This window comes from Populus nigra, chromosome 16 (genome assembly GCF_951802175.1).
Source record: "Populus nigra chromosome 16, ddPopNigr1.1, whole genome shotgun sequence".
Taxonomy (NCBI): Eukaryota; Viridiplantae; Streptophyta; class Magnoliopsida; order Malpighiales; family Salicaceae; genus Populus; species Populus nigra.
In genome coordinates this window covers 332752-346018 of record NC_084867.1, presented here as the reverse complement: position 1 = coordinate 346018, position 13267 = coordinate 332752, and the positions used below count along the sequence as shown (strand labels likewise).

The 13267-nt window shown below is 35.8% G+C and overlaps 1 long non-coding RNA gene across 1 annotated transcript; it reads right to left on the bottom strand.

Moving 5' to 3' along the window:
* Positions 1–1154: 1154 nt before the first annotated feature.
* On the bottom strand, positions 1155–3029 carry LOC133675171 (uncharacterized). Its single transcript, XR_009835360.1, has 3 exons — positions 2918–3029; positions 1912–1991; positions 1155–1321 (listed from the first exon to the last, which is right to left on the bottom strand). It is a non-coding gene; the product is annotated as an uncharacterized LOC133675171 (long non-coding RNA).
* Positions 3030–13267: the final 10238 nt, after the last annotated feature.

Here is a 13267-nt window from a genome sequence, read left to right as displayed (position 1 = left end):
AGGAAGACTATTGATAAGATAAGGTTAAGAGCAGTCATAACATCGGCCCTGTTATTTTCATACATAACATGAAGGGCCATGCCTGATGACAGAATTAAATACAACCCAGCTAGAGTGGCCTGCACAAGAGTATAAAAAACCTAAAGTAGGCTACATTCAAATTGTAGTCCGCTTGAAGGTTATTATAAGATCGACTCCAGGCTCAAATTAAGTTGGTTGGATTGGCAGGACAATTCAAACTTTGACTTTTAAAAAACAAAAATGACATCATTTTTTTTTAAAAAAAAAAGAGAAAAGAAATCGGTTTCTTTCATTGACTCAACTCGGGTCGGTAGGGCACCTGGTTGACCTATCAGATTGCACTGGGTCTTTCCCTTAACTGATATTCCCTGCCATTAGAAGTTTCAGTTCTGGTTAGGCCAATATATATAGAACATCACAGGTAGGGCAGGAGCTTATGCGAGGAAAAACTTTTCTAGAGTAGTAAGGATAGGTTTGGGAGAACAAAACAAGTAAATACGTAAATGTAATATTATAGGAGGAGATGGTGGCCATTTTTATGCTTCTGTTACATTACATTATGCTCGAATACATTAATAATTACAGCATCTCGTTATTTAATTTCAGAGACAAGTGAAAAACACCCCACGCATGTTAGAAGTACATGGACAGAACCACAGCTGATTAATAATGCCGCTGGCATCTCTTAGGATGTTTTTCTTGGCTCTTCGTCTCAAACAAGATAGACTGACAAACCCTGTCACAAACAAAAAGCTTCAATGTGAAAAAACAAACAAAAACAAAAATCCATTTGATTATGATCTACTTATTCTCACTATTGTATGCAAGTAATTACAGAAAACATGCTTTTGCTAGTTCTCCACAGAGCAGGGAAAGGCTTGCCATGAACCACCTCACATTCTGCTTCAACTCGAAAATTTTTGCATCGGGATTTGTAACATCAAGTATAAATTTAAAAAGAAGTCTGAATTGCAAGTCAAACGTGCTTTTTGACAAAAAAATTTCATTTTCACGACCCGAATTCCGGATCCATGACCGGCACATAGGCAAGGTTCCCCTTCAAAGTTCCATACCTATGCGAACCCAAACTTACACACAAACTTATCCTAACTCAATCAGAGTTCAACGCAGCATTAATAACAAAATCAACTTCATAATATAATTGAATTGTCTTAATACAAAAGTTTATAAAAGTTCAGAGTTTTGGAGCACTAACTAGACATAAAGAAAAGCTACAAATTAAAACCAAAAAGCAGGCTCAGAAGATTCAACAAAAGTAACCTGCTATCAAGCTATAAGCCTGAAAAGAATAATAATGAGAGGGTGAGTTCAACAACTCAGTGAGTAGATAACGTTCAATACACACACGAGGTAATACAGCAATGAGAAATATATATACAAGTATGGCTCTAGGTTCTTATAAAAAGGTTTCTCAAATTGGCCATAACAAGAAGATTATATGGTAAAACTAGTCAGAAAATCAAAATGCAATGAGCATGAGGCTCCGTACTGTGGGATGATCAGTCCACACAGATTGGTAACTCCCCCGACCAACTAGGGTTCAGATACGAAGTGCACAAAGACTAACACTACCCTGTTAGCATGGGTATTCTGACTGACATACCATAGGTTCATAATCATAATCTAACAAACATATTCATATCTCAAAGCTCAACTCATGACATCAATCAAATGAGGAGCTATCAATTCAGAAGTCAATTCAAAATATATGTTGGTTCATATCAAGAATTCAGATTCAATAATTGATCATGCTTTATCATAACAAGGATAATAATCAGCATATATATTATCAAGAAGCATGATTCAATTCATATTAACAAATCAAATATTTATACTATTTCTCATGCATATGGAAAATTATCCACTCACCTGACTCGAAAGCAACAAAACTCAAAGCTGATATCGAAGAAAATCCTACTGACGTCCCGCCGGTAGAATATCAGGATTATCTGAATATAAAGGAGACATATTCAAGAATAACTCAAAAGAATATATAACCTATTTAATACACTTATCTAAGGGTGTATTCCATAATCCTATATGTTTTTGAACTCACTAGTCAATTTTCTCAAAAACCCAAAAATCTAATGGTTTTTCCGAAATCTAATCCATAATATAACAACTAATAAAATTGGCAATAATTCACTAAATAACCCTTAATTATTCATCAAACTAATCTGAAAAAGCTAATATTACAGCTAGGGACCAATCTGGAATTTATCATATTTTTTTAGGGCCAAATTGTAATTTGTCTAATTGGAGGACCAAACTGAAATTTATCATAAATCCATGAATATACTGAAATTCTGACCATAATTAGTCCTCATTTCTGTCCAGATCATCTCATTATACTCCAAGGACCATTCTGGAATTTTACCAAATTTTTAGGGTCAAATTGTAATTTTTGTCAAATTGGAGGACTAAATTGAAAGTGTTAAATTCTCTTATCTATACAATAATTCTGTCCATAATTCATATGTTATTCTGTTCAGATTCTCGGAATAGGCTCCTGGGACCATTCTGCAAATTTTCCAAAGTTTGGGGACTAAACTGTAATTTTCCAAAATTGAGGGACCAAATTGAATTTTCGCCATCTTCAACCTCCAATCCAGAATTTTAACAGAAACCTACTGTTCTCCCCTGATTTTTAACTCAAAATGCACCATTCAAACAAAACTATAACTTAAAATCATCATCTTTCAATTCAATCTCTCAAAATCATCCAAATAATCAAATACCCACAACAATTAACCCTACAACATCCAAATTAACTCATCAATCAAACTCAAAACACAAATTTCATAACACTAACATTTATCAAAACCGAAATTAAAGCTAAAGAAAACATATTATACACATTAAAGCATAATCTTACCCCTTTTTACTTATTTCCTCCAACTCCTTTTCTTTTTCCCTTATTTTTCCCTCTTTTCTCTTCTTCTTCTTCTTCCTCCCTTCTCTCTCACGGTTTGTTCTTTAAATTTTCAGATCCTTCTATTGTTTTTTTTTCCTTCTCTCTATTTATATTTATCAACTATTGGTCAATTACCACACTACCCCTCATTTAACTTACTCCTACATCTATGCCTTCAAGGGCTTTCTAGCCTTTTCTTATGTCTTTATATTCAAAACATTACAATCTCCCCACCTTATAAAAGTTTCGTCCTCGAAACTTGATAGAAAAGATTGAATACTTACCGAGATTATCAAAAAGATGAGGATACTCCTCACGCATCTTATCCTCGAGCTCTCAGGTCGCTTCCTCACGTGAATGACCTTTCCATTTCACTTTCACTGAAGCTATATCCTTCGACCTAAGCTTCCTCACTTGTCGGTCGACTATAGCTTCTGGTTGCACCTCATAAACCATATCATCTCTCAATTCAATGGGATAAACCTCTAACACATGCGATGGATCTGTCATATACTTTCTTAGCATGGAAACATGAAATACCGGATGAATATCAGACAAGTTTGGTGGTAATGCTAACCTATAAGCAACTGACCCAACTCTCTCCAGAATCTCATACGGTCCAATGAATCGAGGACTCAACTTGCCTTTCTTCCCAAACCTGAATACTCCTTTTGTCGGTGATACTTTTAAGAACACACAATCACCCACTAAAAACTCTAAGTCACGCCTTCTTTTATCTGCGTAACTCTTTTGTCTACTTTGAGCTGTTTGAAGCTTCTGTCTAATTACCTCTATCTTCTCTGAGGTAATCTGAATCAACTCCGGTCCCATTAGCCTCTTCTCACCAACCTCAAACCAACAAACCGGTGATCTACATTTCCGACCATACAAAGCCTCATAAGGTGCCATCTCTATACTAGCCTGATAACTGTTGTTGTAAGCAAATTCCACTAATGGTAGGAACTTACTCCAACCAACTCCAAAATCCATAACACAAGCCCTTAGCATATCCTCCAAGATCTGAATAGTCCTCTCAGACTGACCATCTGTCTGAGGGTGAAAAGCTATACTCAACTGCACTTTAGTACCCATAGCCTCTTGGAATTTCACCTAAAACCGCGATGTAAACTGTGGACCTCTATCAGACACTATCGAGATTGGCACTCCATGCAACCGTACAATCTCACTAATAAACAATTCCGCCAACTTTGCATATCCATAAGTAATCTTAACTGGCAGAAAATGGGCTGATTTTGTCAACCTGTCAACAATCACCCATATTGAATTATAACCCTTCTGACTCCTAGGCAATCCTGTCACAAAGTCTATTGTGATCCTTTCCCACTTCCATTCTGGAATCAACAATGGTTGCAACAATCCAGGAGGTTTCTGGTGTTCACCCTTTATCCTCTGACAGGTCAAACACCTAGAAACAAAATATGCTACATCAGCCTTCATCCTATTCCACCAATAACACACCTTAAGGTCTTTATACATCTTGGTGGAACCTGGTTGCATTGTGTAAACTATCTGATGTGCCTCTACCATCAATTCTCTCCTCAGATCATCTATATCAGGTACACAAAGCCTATCCCTATATCTCAGCACATCATCATCACCTATCATAAAACTTGCAGCCTTACCCTGCTCAACCTCATTTCTAATCCTGAGTAGTGAATCATCTTTCTTCTGAGCTGCTTTTATCTTATCAAACAAATCTAACTTAACCTGAAAATGAGCAATCATTGCTCCAGCTTCACTAAGATCAAATCTGACTCCTTCATCCACTAACCCGTGCAGCTCCCTAATCAGAGGTCTTCGTACCTCCTGAATATGAGCTAAGGTCCCTGATGATTTTCTACTCAAAGCATCAGTAACTTCATTTGTCTTACCTGGGTGGTAATGTATGGTACAATCATAATCCTTCAGCAGTTCCATCCATCTCCTCTACCTCAGGTTTAGATCTCTCTGCTGAAAGATATATTTCAAACTCTTGTGATCTGTAAAGATTTCACAAGTTTCACCATACAAGTAGTGCCTCTAAATCTTCAAGGCAAAAATTACAGCCGCCTTCTCTAAATCATGTGTAGGATAGTTCTGTTCATGCTTCTTCAGCTATCGTGAAGCATAGGCAATAACCTTGTCATGCTGTATTAGAACACATCCTAACCCCACTCTCGAAGCATCACAATACATTGTGTAACCACTAGAACCTGATGGTACTGCCAGAATAGACGCTATAGTCAATCTCTCTTTCAACTCTAAGAAACTTTTCTCACAAGCTTCAGACCACTGAAACTTAACATTTTTCTGCGTTAACTTAATCAATGGTGCAGAAATCCGAGAAAAATTCTCCACAAACCTCCGATAATAGTCGGCCAAACCTAAGAAACTTCTAATCTCTATCGCCGAAGTAGGTCTAAGCCACTGCTTAACTGCTTCAATCTTTTGATGATCAACCTCAATCCCATTCCTTGACACTACATGCCCAAGAAATGCTACACTCTCCAACCAAAACTCACTCTTTGAGAACTTGTCATACAACTGATGATCTCGCAGAGTTTGAAGCACCATTCTCAAGTGTTGCTCATGCTCCTCTTTAGACCTCGAATACACCAAAATATTATCTATAAAAACTATTACAAATCGATCAATAAACTGGCTAAACACTCTATTCATCAAATCTATAAAAGTTGCTGGTGTATTCGTCAACCCAAAAGACATCACTAAGAACTCATAATGACCATACCGAGTTCTAAAATTTGTCTTCAAAATGTCTGCCTCCTAATCCTCAACTGATGATACCCAGATCGAAGATCGATCCTAGAAAAGAATTGAGCTCCCTGTAACTGGTCAAACAAATCATTAATGCGAGGGAGTGGGTATCTATTTCGAACAATCACCCGATTCAGTTGCCTATAATCTATACATAACCTCAATGACCCATCTTTCTTCTTCACAAACAACACTAGGGCTCCCTAAAGGGACACACTTGGTCGGATGAACTTTTTATCCAACAAATCCTGTAGTTGCTCCTTTAGCTCCCTTAATTCTGCTAGCGCCATTCTATATGGTGCCATTGATATCGGTTCAGTACCCGAAACCAAATCAATACGAAACTCAATCTCCTTATATGGAGGCAATCCAGGTAAGTCATCGGGAAAGACATCAATAAACTCCCTAACTATAGGGACTTGGTCTAATTGAGGAACTTCTTTCTCTATATCTACTATATATGCTAGGTAACATTGTACCCCTTTTCTGGCCATTTTCCTCGAGATAGCCGACAACATAATTGATGGACACCCAATCTTATCTCCTTGAAATACCAACCCAACTTCTGCATCTAGATCAAATATTATTTTCTTACCCCAACAATTTACTGAAGCTCTATGCTTTGCCAACCAATCCATTCCTAAAATCACATCAAAATCAACCATATCTAAGACATTTAAGTCTCCCATAAAAATCTTATCTCCAATCTCTATTTCACAATCCAGATACACATACTTCACTAATATTAATTCATCTAAGGGAGTGGAGACTAAAATTGGGGATTTTAACAAAGTTGGTTGTTTATCTAACCTTATGGCAAAATATAGAGACACAAATGAATGGGTTGCACCCGTATCAAACAAAACTTTTGCTTCAAAAGAGCAAACATAAAGAATACCTGAAACAACTGTGTTGGATGCCTGAGCATCCTGCTGAGTCAAGGCAAAAACTCTGGCATGCCCCTAACCCTGCTGTATCTGACCTCTATCACCTGCACCCCGGCCTCTCTAACCACGACCACCAAAACCTCTACCCCCATGAGCCACAGACTGGCTCATCGATGGTGCCTGAATAGGATACTGGACTGAAGCAGATAACCCCGAAGCTGACAACTGTCTCCTCGGGCACTCTCTGATCTTATGACCTATCTGGCCACAACTAAAACAAGCCACAGTCCTTCTGTAGCACTCTGCACTAGTATGACTTCCTCCACAATGCTGACATGAAGAGCTATCACTAGGTGAAACAAATGAACTACGAGGTGCAGTCTGAATTAAACTCTGAGTACCATTACTGCCACTCTGACCGCCTGAGCCACTAACTGATGGTCTCTGTCTAAACCTCCTTTGAACCCATGAGCCCTGACGGCCACTTCGTCCCTTAGACGGACCTGCACTGAATCCCTGTTGCCTAAAAGACTGACCCTCTTCTCTAGGCCTTTTAGGCTGGCCTGCTGTCATGTCCTCTAATTCTCGCGCCTCTATCAACCTGGCGCTATCAACAGCTAAGGAGTAGGATGGAAACACCTGTGACACCATCACCTTATACATAGAGGATTTGAGTCCTCTAATGAATCTCTTCACCCTCCACTTCTCAGTGGGCAGAAGATGTTCTGCATACCTATACAGCTGAGTGAACTTCAGATCATACTCATCCACTGTCATGCTCCCCTAAGATAGCCTCTCAAACTCATAAAGTCGAGCATCCCTAATGCTCCGAGGGAGAAACCTGTGTCTAAGAACATGGAGCTAAACTCCTTCCATGTCCACTGAGCCTCTACTGGTCTTGCTCTTTTCCTAGACTCAAACCAAGAGATTGTCACATCTCCTTCCAACTTGAACGATGCCAAACTCACAGCTCGGTGGTTTGTACATCCCAAAGCTTCACACCATAGCCAAATATCATCTAGGAACCTCTGAGGATCCTCTAAACTATCCATCCCAGTAAAAATAGGAGGTGCCAACTTCATGAAGTCATTCAATGACACATTAACTCCCTGAACAGTGTGGGATGTCGAGGGTGCATCTTTATCCCTCCTTCTATCTCTCTCCATAGAAAACTCTATCCAGGTCCGCATAACCTAGCTAAGTTGCTGAAACTCTGTAACAGGTTCAGGGTAAGCTACCCCCACATCTGTTTCATCAACCATATCTTCCTCTTCTATCTCCTGAGGCTCTTCTTCCACTGGTGGAGGTACCTCCTCAACTTGTTGAGGTAAGGGTGCACCGCGCCTCCTTCTTTGCCTTGCAGTTCTCAACCGCACAATAGGGACATCATCCTGATCATCCTCTACTCTAACAGTATCAGTTATTCGTCTATTCCTCGACATTTCCTAAAATAAAAATGAGAGCACTCAAGTCATGCTAGAACAATAGCATGATAGTTACCACAGAATTATAGGAAAGCATATCTATCACAAGGAAGAAGACATGCTTAATGAGAATTCAGAATTTCAAAGACAACAAACAAGACAACACGGATCCTAATGCTCCACTTATTATGAATTTTAATTATATTATTGTTTCTTTAACCTAAAGCTTTGATACCAAGTTTGTCACGACCCGAATCCCGGATCCATGACCGGCACATAGACAAGGTTCCCCTCCAAGGTTTCATACCTATGCGAACCCAAACTTATCCTAACTCAATCAGAGTTTAAAGCAGCATTAAAAACAAAATCAACTTCATAATATAATTGAATTGTCTTAATACAAAAGTTTATAAAAGTTCAGAGTTTTGGAGCACTAACTAGATATAAAGAAAAGCTACAAATTACAACCAAAAAGCAGGTTCAGAAGATTCAACAAAAATAACCTGCTATCAAGTTATAAGCCTGAAAAGAATAATAATGAGAGGGTGAGTTCAACAACTCAGTGAGTAGATAACGTTCAATATACACACACGAGGTAATACATCAATGAGAAATATATATAAAAGTATGGCTCTAGGTTCTTAAAGAAAGGTTTCTCAAATTGGCCATAACAAGAAGATCATATGGTAAAACTCGTCAGAAAATCAAAATGCAATGAGCATGAGGCTCCGTACTGTGGGATGATCAGTCCACACAGATTGGTAACTCCCCCGACCAACTAGGGTTCAGATACGAAGTGCACAAAGACTAACACTACCCTGTTAGCATGGGTATTCTGACTGACATACCATAGGTTCATAATCATAATCTAACAAACATATTCATATCTCAAAGCTCAACTCATGACATCAATCAAATGAGGAGCTATCAATTCAGAAGTCAATTCAAAATATATGTTGGTTCATATCAAGAATTCGGATTCAATAATTGATCATGCTTTATCATAACAAGGATAATAATCAGCATATATATTATCAAGAAGCATGATTCAATTCATATTAACAAATCAAATATTTATACTATTTCTCATGCATATGGAAAATTATCCACTCACCTGACTCGAAAGCAACAAAACTCAAAGCTGATATCGAAGAAAATCCTACTGACGTCCCGCCAGTAGAATATCAGGATTATCTGAATATAAAGGAGACATATTCAAGAATAACTCAAAAGAATATATAACCTATTTAATACACTTATCTAAGGGTGTATTCCATAATCCTATATGTTTTTGAACTCACTAGTCAATTTTCTCAAAAACCTAAAAATCTAACGGTTTTTCCGAAATCTAATCCATAATATAACAACTAATAAAATTGGCAATAATTCACTAAATAACCCTTAATTATTCATCAAACTAATCTGAAAAAGCTAATATTACAGCCAGGGACCAATCTGGAATTTATCATATTTTTTTAGGGCCAAATTGTAATTTGTCTAATTGGAGGACCAAACTGAAATTTATCATAAATCCATGAATATACTGAAATTCTGACCATAATTAGTCCTCATTTCTGTCCAGATCATCTCATTATACTCCAAGGACCATTCTGGAATTTTACCAAATTTTTAGGGTCAAATTGTAATTTTTGTCAAATTGGAGGACTAAATTGAAAGTGTTAAATTCTCTTATCTATACAATAATTCTGTCCATAATTCATATGTTATTCTGTTCAGATTCTCGGAATAGGCTCCTGGGACCATTCTGCAAATTTTCCAAAGTTTGGGGACTAAACTGTAATTTTCCAAAATTGAGGGAACAAATTGAATTTTCGCCATCTTCAACCTCCAATCCAGAATTTTAACAGAAACCTACTGTTCTCCCCTGATTTTTAACTCAAAATGCACCATTCAAACAAAACTATAACTTAAAATCATCATCTTTCAATTCAATCTCTCAAAATTATCCAAATAATCAAATACCCATAACAATTAACCCTACAACATCCAAATTAACTCATCAATCAAACTCAAAACACAAATTTCATAACCCTAACATTTATCAAAACCGAAATTAAAGCTAAAGAAAACATATTATACACATTAAAGCATAATCTTACCCCTTTTTACTTATTTCCTCCAACTCCTTTTCTTTTTCCCTTATTTTCCCCTCTTTTCTCTTCTTCTTCTTCTTCCTCCCTTCTCTCTCACGGTTTGTTCTTTAAATTTTCAGATCCTTCTATTGTGTTTTTTTTCCTTCTCTCTATTTATATTTATCAACTATTGGTCAATTACCACACTACCTCTCATTTAACTTACTCCTACATCTATGCCTTCAAGGGCTTTCTAGCCTTTTCCTATGTCTTTATATTCAAAACATTACAGTCATAACTTTTAGTCTCATTCTCTACTCTCTTTCTCTTTTTTCTTTTCTTTTTTTTTGGCATCAAGGTTGCTACTGCTCCATAGGGTCTATTTCTCTTGCAGGAGAAATATGCAATGGATCTTCTTTCTCGGGCTTCTAGGACAGGTTCTAAGCCAGTTCAAACACCCACAAATACACAAATACATGGTAACCCGCTAATCCTTTTGATAAATATTCTTATTTGTTTTTTATTATAAAAAAAAATAATGAATTCTATTTCATTCAGTTTCTGCAATGCAACAGTCTTCCTTCAGAATTGGAAGTTTTTGCTATTTGAGTTCAATAACTCTATTGCGATTGTCTTAACTTACAAGTTGAGATGGGCTTGATGATGCTACTGTTTTTGTAAATTTTATCAATATTTTATTTTCCAGTGATGTTGTTTTTATCGAATTCGACGTCCAATATTTGTATAATATTAACTGTAATATATTACTGTTTTATTTTATAAAATTATTCCTAGAGTTGATTGTTAAATTGTTTTAGTATGACACAAAATTGATTTTATATTTGTATATTATTTTTCCTAATTCCCTCCCTTGTCTTTGTTTTAAGATTTTGTTTTTGTTTCAACTTGAACAATCATAAATAATTTTTTTTCTTGACTTTCTAAGTTTAAATTTTAACATTAACATCTAAAAAAAATTTGAATTCTTATAAAATATATTAAATTAATGTTAGAAATGCATCATTAGTCTAGAGAATAATATAAATTATATCTTGTGACCTCACCTAACAGCTTAAGCTGTTGAATTGAAATGGTTCTTTGACAAGGTATCATAGTCTTGATGAACAAGCAGTCACGAGTTTGAATATCATCATCCCTATATATTTGATAAAAATTAAGCACAAGGTAGTGTGGATCTGTGCAAGTTTCAAGCTCAAAAATCTTTTACTTGAGGGGGTGTATTAGAGAATAATATAAATAATATCTTGGGACCTCACGTAACAACTTAAACTATTGGATTGAAATAATTCTTTGATAATTAGAATCATAGTTTTACGAGTTGAGAGAGTCAACAGATTAATAGTTAGGTTGTTACCAGGTCAAACTGAATCTATTGTCAGGTTAATTGGTTTTTTTTATTTTTGTTTTAATTTCCTCTAATCTAGGTTTCGATTCGATGTGCTAGACCAATCTAAATTTTAAAACTATGCCTAGGATCATATGAGAAAAAAATTTAATTTTGATTGCTGGATAAGCTAATCGAAAATAATACATATTGTTTAATAAAAAAATATAATTACAGTGGAAGGTTGGACTTTGTAATAACTTAAGCTATATATTAGATTGAGATGATTTTTTGACAATTAAAATCATAGTTTTACGAGTTGAGAGAGTCAAGAGATTAATAATTAAATTTTTACCAGGTCAACCTGAATCTATTGTTAGGCCAGTTGGGTTTTTTGTTATTTTATTTTATTTTTTCTAATCTATGTTCCGATTCGATGCGCTAAATCAAACTAAATTTTAAAACTATGCCTAGTATCATATGAGAAAGAAATTTAATTTTGATCGATAGATAAGCTAATAAAAAATAATTCATACTGTTTAATAATAATAAAAAATATCATTACAGTGGAAGGTTAGATTTTATAATATTTAATATTTCATATACTAGGAGCTAGGTGACATAGATAAAAGAGCAACAAAAACTGAGAGCAGTGCTAAAAAGGGCTTCTTTGAAACCTGCCCTGACCCCTTCGTAGTTTGCAGCACGGAATACATTGGATCCCTGTTAGTGTTGATGCACGCTTGGATATTAGGGCTCTAACTTTGATACATACAGCTAAAAGCCGACACCACAGAATCTTTACCTTATACTTTAATATCATAAGACTATACTATTCCCTGTAGCATCAAATCAATGACATATATTCACTGAAAAGGTAACATATACCCTGGAGAACAAAATTAATTTTATTAGATATTTAGTTTGAGTTGATTCAAATCAATTTAAATAATCAAGTTTAAAAAATTATTTTCTTATCATTTTCTTCTTAAAGGCCTTTCATGCCTGTAAATGTTCTTCGTTTCCAAGAGATAAGGCACAAGAATAGCTCCTCTGTGCTGGTTAACAAGAAGCTGTTGCAGACCAATTTGGTGGTCTGAGGGCTGCCGACAATTTAGAAGACGAAGAAAATCGATTTCAGCAGACATCATTAGCTAGCTAAATTAATGAAGAGTGTGTCACATTTGGCTTCTACAATGAAGTTGGAAATTTGAGTTCTTAAATACATCTTTGACTAAATTTAATGCTCAAGACATCTCTCCATCAAACCAATAATGCTATGTATTTTTCAAGGAGCAGCAGCAGCAGCACTCATGCACGCAGTATTTAATAAATGTAGTGCATTATACCATCAAAAGCTGCTAAAAGACTACTGATGTAGATTTGTTTAATCCTCTTAACATCTAAGAGGGGTAGGGTTATTCTGATGAAACTGATCATGAATGATACACAAGTAATATCCTCATCTTGAATTCTTTCTTGATTCTTCAACTAACTCCAGTTCTAACATCTTCAATATGGCCAGGCTTGTTGTTTTTTTAGAGTAAATTATTGTTTAGTCCTTCAAGTTTCAATGCAATTATAACTTAATTAGTCCTTCATGTTTGAAAGTCTCGTGTCTCAATTCTAGTATTAAAACATTTGCTCAACAATTTAAATTCTTAGATAAAAATCAGTGTTAATTATAAAGGCCACGTTCGGTTGGTCAACAGCAAGAGTCAGATGACTAATTTATACGTTTTCAAACATAAAGAATTAAGTTGTAACTAAATTAAACAGTCAGGGAC